This window comes from Ambystoma mexicanum, chromosome 10 (genome assembly GCF_040938575.1).
Source record: "Ambystoma mexicanum isolate Mex_15411 chromosome 10, UKY_AmexF1_1, whole genome shotgun sequence".
NCBI classification, from domain to species: Eukaryota; Metazoa; Chordata; class Amphibia; order Caudata; family Ambystomatidae; genus Ambystoma; species Ambystoma mexicanum.
The window spans coordinates 452373161-452381048 of NC_090932.1; positions in this window are offsets into that span (position 1 = coordinate 452373161).

Here is a 7888-nt window from a genome sequence, read left to right on the forward strand (position 1 = left end):
TAGAAAGGACTACTCGCCTTTCATGCAGTCTCAAGCAATTTACTGCAGAGCACCAACTACAGGGATGGGACCTCTCTGAGTGTCACACTTGACATCATCCATCTACATCTATCAAGTAGCCTCAAATCCAAGGCACATTTGAGGCCAGCTCACTGAATGAGCTGCAGTCTTAAACCCCTTTTCCGTGGGTAGATCAGAAATCAAGCAGCATGATCTCAGGTTTAGATCAGGCATGGCTTGCGCTGTTGATCTCAGGTGTAGCCCAAGCATGGCTTCCGCTGTTGATCTCAGGTGTAGCCCAAGCATGGCTTCAGCTGTTGGCCATCGTTTCCTTATCTGGCTAAGGACAATCACTGTTAAAAAAGCAATAATTCAGCTCACCCCAGCCGGTTCATGTGTTATGTTTAACCTAAAAAGAAATGCTCTAAAATGTTTTCGCTTTTCTTGCTTTTTACCTAATTGTGTTATATTTACCATCGGGAGTGTGCCTTACTTTCATTTGTATGTATACTTTGTAGATAATTTTGGTGTTTTTAAACTGTAAGTAGTGTATAGAAGAATGATGTGTTACCAGGTACAGAGCACACCCACCTACCGTGTGGCACATGTTAAAGCCTGCTCCACGATTATAGGAACATTTTAAATATGTATTTTTTTAAAAAGAAAGTTATCCACTATTTCAGACATCCATATATCTGATCGTGTGTTTCTGCCATTGAGTGGCAGTGTTGTAAAATAAAATTACTGTTGTCAAATGTATCAAGCCGATTGGGAGAGGGATGGCAAAGGATTACCGCCATTTTTTTTGGTTGACTATTCGGAGTAACTGGATGTGTACAGTGAGGAATATGCTCTATTATATAACGTTTTAGCTCATCAGTTTATTTTCATGCCATAAACCTGCCGTATTTAATTCAAGCCAGCTACATTAAAACACAGCACAAGCTGTATCAAGGGAGAAATCCTGCATGCTCACTGAAAAAGTGAAAACTGGTGGTCCATTTGTTTTATTTTCGTACAAGTCGTGGGCAGGAAGCACACATAGGGTCTCATCACGAGTGGGCGGTCTCCCAGCGGTTAGTCCGCGGTATACCACCCAACGCAATTGGTGTTACTGCAAGTTGGTCCGACGCTGTTAGTGCCGGATCACAAGTTGCGGTACCGCAGTAAATGCTAATGTTTTGTTAGTCCAGGGGACTCAATGGGGCATTTTTTCGGCTCAGTAATTGTGCACGAAAATGGGCTCGAAAGCTCAGAGCTGGAGGTGAATGCTCCGAGTTTCCCCCAAATTGCGATTGAGCAGAGCAGTAATTACACTACATTTTTACTGCACTGCCCAACTCCTGATGAGGCCCATAGAATAAAATGTGGGTATTCAAAAAATATGGAAAATGACATGAGGGGCAAACGTATGGTCATTGCCTAAGAGTCCAGTGACTCTGCAAAAATACTCTTAGTACTGCTCCATGAATCAGGGTGTTTGTTGGCAGTGCAAAGTGACTTTGCACCAGTGAAAAGTCACTTTGCACTGTGCAAAAAATTCCATGAATCAGACCCTAAGTGGCATGTAGATAATTATTTAACTTGAAAGAAGTAATCACTCAATCATGGTGATTGCTTTCTCTGACTTGAACTCTCATTAACAACCCAAGCTTGAGGCAAGATCCCAGGATGCTTCAATACCAGATAAGTTGCTCTGCTACTGGAATCCCAAATTCGTGAACACCACCCCCCAAAAGCATCGTTGAGCAGTTGGTGCACAGCATTGGAGTTGGAGAATACATTATCACATGTGCTTCCATAACAACGTGCCTAGAGAGCAAGTGCAGCATGCTAAGCCACTCATGTTATTGAATGCAGTCAATGGAAGAAATGCTGAATTGCAATTTACTCAATTTTACGATGAAGCTCAGTTAGACAGTATTGCTGGGGTACAGCGTTTCCACATCTATTACTCACCATGCCCTGATATGATGCAATATACACATTCTAGAATAAGCCATGTGCCCTTACTAAACCAGTGCAATCAATAGGAAGTGCAGCATGACCATTGAATGTGATGTGTTCATGACTGGCCACAATATCAAACACAAATGTACTCACTTCTCATAAGCACATCTCATATTCGAAAGCACAGTACACAGAACAGATGGGGCAATCGAGGCATACCCACTGATAAATTATACTTTATTCGTTGCGTGGGGACTAAAGTCCTCGTGTTAAATTAGCACTTTAATAGAATAAATGAACACCCTGCCTAGGTTGCACACTCTTGAAATTGTCACTTCTGAATTATTCATGTGTTTCAAAGTGCCTAAGCAAATGTGCCACTGCCCAGGAACGTCTTGCAAGCGCGGTATGGCTGTGTGACCACAGCTTTCAGTTGACCAGTGAGCATGCAGGACCGCCGCTGTGAGGTAAAACAAGTACCTTTTTCTTGTAGCCATGTAAATAAAAACTATGCAATTGAAAGAAGCACAATCTACTGTAAAGAGGCCTATGTAGAGTACTGTAGTTTTATATTGTGAATGTTTTACATAGACTGCATTGGAACCCGCCCTACCGTGCCATTCTACGCCGCTTCTGGCCTCAGCAAGTAGGAAGCGCAACTCCTCTGAGCTTTGTGATGGAAGCCTGCTTGCTCGCAGACATGGCGCCTGCATTTTTCTATATTTCTTTCACATCCCTTCAGTTCCCCCCACGTTCACCTTCTGGTAACCAAAATAAAGAATTTACTGTTTTTCAAAAACATAAAATGTTATCTTGTACTTGAATGGATTCGAATGAGGTGTCAAAAAAAATTGATGACCGTATAATGAAATTCATTCATTTGTTTACCCAAGTGCCCCATGAATTGAGTCTCAAGGTGCTGTAACCCTATCATGACAACCTACTAAAGTGCAGGAATATGGATGGCTTCTTACAGAGGAATAGTAAGGGCCTCATTTTCATTGGAGGCATAACGTAAGAAATATGCCTAAAAGCCTTGCGTAAGGCTTTTACACATGTTTCTTACATCATGTCCCCTTTTAATTCATTTGTATCATGGAGAGGAAGGTCATGGCAGGGGAATTCAAATGCTGCAGCATTTGCACCAGCATACATTTTCATGCCACTACAAACGCAGGGAATTCCTATGGGGTCCGCCAGCTTTTTATGCACCAGCAAAAAGCAGGCAGACCCCATAGGGATCCGTCATTTACCTCATTTGCAAGGCGGAGTGCAAAGGTGCACGGTAAAAGGTTGTGTACCGGCTTGTACTCCACCTTTTACCTTGCACATATGCACTCTTGCATCTATGGCAACCTAGAAACTCAGATTTCTTTCTCCTCCTTGACTCCCCTTATCATCTTGCAACAAGAATGTAGAATTTGATTAACCTGTTAAGTTACACTATGAGATGATGCTGGAATGGGTACACTACACGCGTCATCGTTCTGCTTTGTGGCTGACGGATAAAGTCTGACCATGCATGCTTGTTTGCTAAAAATGCTCTTAATGGAAAAACCTGCGACAGGAGAATGATCAACCCAAACTGTTCATGTGATATGCTATTAATAGGAAACGATTATGCAGATTCACCCCATGGTCTTGGCCATTAGTCTAAAATGTGCCTGAACAGCTGCTCTCATTGTCATTTGATGGAGTGTTATTTGCACCCTGGTAGCCTTGTGCATAACCATATTAAAAGGGCAGAGCTTTTTATTAAGACTTCAGCTGCATAAAAATCTCGGAACAAAATGTGTGCTCCATATATTTTTCCCTCACTTTTTTTTTACTGCAGATGTTTTACTGCATTTTTCTGTTAAATAAGGGGGCGGCGGCACCTCTAGCAAACCAATGTGCTCTTCCTCAAACCAACCATATTTTTTAAAAAAAATGCATTGGTTTTTACTGCATATTATGCACTTGATAATGTGTGCAGTGAATATTCCACAGTAAAATCGCTGAATACCAAATTGTGGAGTTGTGTGTTTGGAAGTGGCCCCATCTTCTAAGAGATGTATTAAAATATCAGATTATGCTTTTAAACACTACCAGGTTAAGGCACCCTTTGTAAAGAAGGAAGCTATTTTAATATTTGTGAATCCTGAACTATTTATCCACAATCATGGGTGCTGAATCTCCTCTGCCATTTCATCACATTTTACAGCAACTTGAAAAAACACCCACCGTAAAAATATCAGTTTCATCAAATTCTACCACTCCCACAACTGTATGATTTGGTGGAAAAAGCTGTACATATCTGACACACCAATGAATAGAAGTTCATGAATCGAACATGTCAGAAGATGCATTATTTATATCTGCAAAACACAATCAAGAGCAGTGATCTTCAAAGTGGTGGGGGGGCGGGTGAGTGGCTGCCCCCGTAGGGGCCTAAAGGATGTCCATGGAAGGAGAGGACGCTTTAAAAAGGGCTTAAGATGACTGGTTTTAATATAAAAAAGGATTAAGGTGACTGCTTTTAATAGAAAATATAAGATGATCTGAGGGGTAGGCTGGGTATGAAAAAGTTTGAATACCACTGAGCTAGAGCAATAAACATGTAACTTGGTCTTATATAATTCTCCAAAATGTGGAAAAGGTGGGGAAGATACTCTACACATTCTAGTATTATGTAAGCAGATTCAACGACATTGCACTGTGCTATTTTATGAACGTAGTCAGCCGTTAGTAAAAAATATACAGGTATCAAGTTCCGTTATTATGCTTGGGTGGGCCTAAATATAACAAAATGGTCAAGCATTTAATATATAAGCTAACTGCTATTTCTAATTCTATTTATTTATATACAGGAGAACAATGCTCTCTTAATCACAAAAGATTGTACAATCGATAAGAAGTCAGATTTCACAGGAAGCATTGAGCTTCCTACAATGGGGTAAGTTTGAAGGACATTCTGACCAGGCTGTGGAGGGGAGAAAATGTAACAGTCACTGGGGACAATAAATAAGTGGACATACAAAGATCATGGACAACCAACATCGGCTATTGTCACGAGAACATGATACCTTAAATTGTTACTACATTAAAGCTTACGTAAGAAAAATATATTTTTGAAAAGTAGAAAAGAAATCCTAGGTCTACGTGGCTATAAAACCTATGGAAAGAAGCCTGCTATGGGAATGTATAATTTTAGGAATGAGAATGGGGTACTTCTAAAATATCTTGCATCTTAGCTGGCTGATTGTGTAGATTTCAACCTTTACTATGGACTTGTACTAATTTCTTTTTTCAGTTGTTTAGAACGTTGACTATCTCCCTCTGTTAAAATTACAGATGGGTGAGCCTTAAAAGTGCCTGACTCAAATGCTTGCTCAAACAAAGTAAAAAGGAGTGGCATGATTGCCCCAAACCTTTCAATCCTCCAGCCTCCATAGAGATGGCACGTTAGTGTAATCAAGCCGAATCAGCAAATGTCTGATTTGACTCTTACATGGCTCGATTCCTTGCAAGCCAATTTGAGCCAATATGTCGCTATGGCCTGAATTGGGTTAACGCTTTTGTAAACAAAAGACATATTTTGATTCAAACCAGCTTAATGATTTTCGAACCACAGGAAACAGTTGATTTAAACTGTGTCGAGTCAGCTCAACATAGTAAAAGAAGCTGAAGAAAAATGTCTTTTGTGAACAATGTTCTGAAATGGAGACCTGAGACTGAACAAACGCACCTTGCTGTCTGAGCACTGTCTTAATGGAACTCGTTATGGCATTGGTGGTGTGGCAAAAAATGTTGGTAGTTTTGTTACCAACGTTTTCTTTGGCAGTAATTAATTTACTGCCATTTTTACCACATCGCTAAATTCCAGTTTTGGGGTTAAGGTGGCCGAGATAACTGTGTTGGTGTGGTATGGTATGCCAGAGGTCTGGGGGTTACTACAACCTTACCCGTTCAGCTCGCATGGCCCAACAACCCTCCCCCAGAACAAACGGAGGACTCAGCTAAGGGCAAGTTAGTCTGTCGTTTATTACAAAAACTGATAGGGATCATACAGAACATTCAAAAATCCCCAGAGTCACTGTTCCCAAACCAGTGTCAAGCCTTTTTGTTTCAAAGTAAAGTCACAACATGGGCCTTTCCCCCAAAAAACCTATCCCACTTTCTGGTTGGGTGATCAGTGTGGTATACTGTATAGATTTCCCCTATAGATCTTAGTTGATTGGCCCTCATGTCAGGTGGCTGGCCTGCCCCTTCCCCAAGAAACTATTGCATTGTTGCAGGGTCGCAGGATTACCATTGGCCTTTGCCCTCTGCCATCCACCCCTGGATTTCTGTCCCCTAATTGGCTGCAACTGGTCTCCCATGGGCCTGGGACCCCGCTCTGTTCCCAGGGCTCTGTGCACCTCTTCAAGGTGATAAGAATGACTGTTCCAATGTTTATTTGTTATCTGATAAAAATCAATAAAAAGAGTTTAAAAAAAAAAGAATGACCGTTCCCAATGCATCTGTTAGCAGTACCACTTTTGCCTGTGAGAGTGCCCCTCACTGTTGCAATGTTGTTGACAAGTTCATGTGTCACTTCATGTCTGTGTTGCTGAGAACTGTTCGTTTTACCACCATTGGTGAATAACCATTATCTAGCTGGCCGCATCATGTATTTGAGGACCACAAAATCAAGCTCATCTGGTCTGCAATTTATGAGGATTTATTCTGTTTTTCTGCAGATGGCCCTTTGTCATTTTAAGTTTGTAATGTGCTGCTTGCCTCTGACCTTGGCTGTGCGCCCTGGCCTTCCTGTTCCATGCAGCCTGTTTCGGCTTTCCCTCATCTCTCATCCTGCGGCTTGTGGCCTTATGTCATGGGTACCAGGCATGCAGTCGGGGCAAGCTGGGTGGAAGCTTGGCAGGCCTGGCATAGGCACACAAAAAACCCATAGCAGATACCTTCTTTTAATTCCTTCCTGGTGCTTGTAGTAACTTCCTGGTTACCAGTTCCTGTTGCAAACAGGAAGTGCATGAGTCCATGAGCTCTCTAGTGTTTGAATGTGGCTGACTATATAAGCCACACCCAAAATTCTTACAGTGCTTCGTGTTGCTTTCTGTAAGCTGCATCAGCAACACACTCACCGTGCTCCTGCTTACCTGCTCTGGATCATCCTGCTTCTGCTTACCTGCTCCAGATCATCCTGCTTCTGCTTACCTGCCCGGATCATCTTGCTTCTGCTTACCTGCTCCGTAGCAACCTGCTTCTGCTTACCTGCTCCGGAACATTCTGCTTACCTGCACTGGATCAACCTCTATGCTTTCTCCACGCCACATCTTTCCCCGGACACGAGGTGAAACCTACACCGGCACCTGTAATCACAAAGAAGAACTTTCATTAGTGCGCTTGCTCCAGTAACGCTGCGCATACTCACCGAATCTTCCCACTACGCTGGAATCCAGGTTTGTAGTCCGAACACCCAAATTCCTGCAAAAGAAAGGAGAGACATTACTTAAGGCGCTCGCTCCAGTAACGCTGTGCATACTTACCGAAATTCCTGCAAAAGAAAGGAGAGACATTGCTTACTGCGCCCGCTCCCGTAACGCTGTGCATACTTACCGAAGCCTCTGTGCATACTTACCGGACCTCCGAGGCTCTCCAGTAGCGCTGAACCCAGACTCGTGACGCAAGCACTCCATAATCCACTCCTGCAAGGGAAAGGAGAGACATTACTAGGTGCGCTCGAACCTATAATGCTGCGCATACCTACCGTTGGTTCAGATTTCTACACGCAGCGATACTCACCCAAGATACCTTTGGCAAAATAAAGACAATTCGGACAATACCGGGCTCTCGAAATCCACTGCGCAACGTTCGCCTTGTGGAAAGGACTTTCTTGCTAGTGAAGAAACTAGCACATTGAACACTCTACCTAGCTGTGAAGGCATATAACAGTGTG